The sequence below is a fragment of the Sinocyclocheilus anshuiensis genome, unplaced genomic scaffold (assembly GCF_001515605.1).
Source record: "Sinocyclocheilus anshuiensis isolate Anshui unplaced genomic scaffold, SAMN03320099.WGS_v1.1 scaffold6599, whole genome shotgun sequence".
Classification (NCBI taxonomy): Eukaryota; Metazoa; Chordata; class Actinopteri; order Cypriniformes; family Cyprinidae; genus Sinocyclocheilus; species Sinocyclocheilus anshuiensis.
The window spans coordinates 69,486-71,106 of record NW_015544825.1 but is presented as its reverse complement, the minus strand read 5'-3'; the positions used below and the strand labels follow the sequence as shown (position 1 = coordinate 71,106).

The 1,621-nt window shown below is 34.8% G+C and overlaps 1 pseudogene; it reads right to left on the bottom strand.

Moving 5' to 3' along the window:
* Window positions 1-1,621, bottom strand: part of LOC107698245 (fibrillin-2-like) — a 68,434-nt pseudogene that overhangs the window by 31,552 nt on the left and 35,261 nt on the right.

Sequence of the window (1,621 nt, the reverse complement as noted above, 5' to 3'; positions counted from 1 at the left end):
TTAATTTAAGCATTTTTTGCATTGTAAGCAAGAAATTGTTAAAAAGAATAAATAAAAACTAAATTAATAACAATATAAATTAAATAATAATCTAGGCATGGAGCACAAGACTAGAAAATTATATAATATAATTATATTTTCTGCTTTAAAGTTGTTGTTGTTTTTTTTTTAGCTATAAAGACTTTGGAATGTAAATATGTTAGCATTAAACATGTTCTAGCCCTAAATTGAGAAACCACAGAAATGTTTTTGGCATATAATAGAATTATATCATGCCACAAACCAATGCAGGCCTGTTTGGTGGGAGTTCCCTGATATCCCTCGTGACATTTGCAGTGATACGATCCTTGTGTGTTGACACAGTCTCCGTTCACACACGGGTTACTGACGCACTCGTCCACATCTGAGGGTAGAAAGCAGATGTATGAGAGACACTATTAATCAATAATAGGTCCTAAAATATTGACAAAATCAGCTGTTTATAACCCTGAGGCCTGTGGAAGTCAAGCACAATGCCTACAGATGGCAGTAGAGGACATTTCAGATCATGCCAGCATTCAAGACACTGACTTTTCTTGACTGAAAGATGAATGCACAGGTTTACCGATGCACTCCCCGCGCACGTCCTGCCGGTATCCCATGTTGCATTCGCAGCGGTAGCTGGTGGGCGTGGGAATGCAGCGGCCGTTCAGGCACAGGTTGGTGAAATGCTTGCACACGTCGATCGTCGTCTCGTTCAGCTGGCCTGAGCACAAACAGGAAAACACCACTGAGTACTTAGCTTCAGACGGTTAGTTGAAGGGAAAAGCTGGCAGCTGGCAGCTGGCAGCTTCCACTCACTGATCTGAATCTTCAGGCCGCCGTTGCCTCCGTTGCCGTTTCCGATGGTGTGCTCGCCGCCGTAAATGTAGCCGCCGCCGTTTCCGTTCTGCGAGGGACCTTTGCCATAGCTGCCGATGTTCAGACCGCCGTTGCCGTCGTGGATGGTGCCACCGCCGTTACCGGTGGCAAACGGAAGCCTCTGGATGCACAGTCGCCTGTATTCATCTGCAAATGAACAATAGATGCTTTTACACTATACCAGCTGCAAGGAGATGGAAATATATTGCAATTTATACAATTCCTACAATTTATAGAAGTTGCAAATTGCAGAAATTCCTATGTATATTCCTACTTTAAATGCAAACTTTTTAATAACTATAAAATAATTATATTTTTCAATATTAATATTAAATATATAACAATGCTATTATATATGATATTATATATGTTTATTTATAATGATAAAATAAAATAAAATAAATATTTTTTTCAATATTAATAATAAATATATAACAATGCTATTATATATGATATTATATGTTTATTTATAATGATATTATATATACATATTTATAATCATAATATATATTTAAATGTAATAGTTTGCACTTAGGAAGCAGGAACATACGTAGAAATTACAATAAACTAATTAAAAAATATAGAACACAATATATATATATATATAGTTTATTGCAAAGTCTATGTATGTTCCTATATATTTTTAAACTATTACATTTAAATTTATAATATATATTTTATTTATATAATGTATATTATTTTATTATATACTATTTTATGT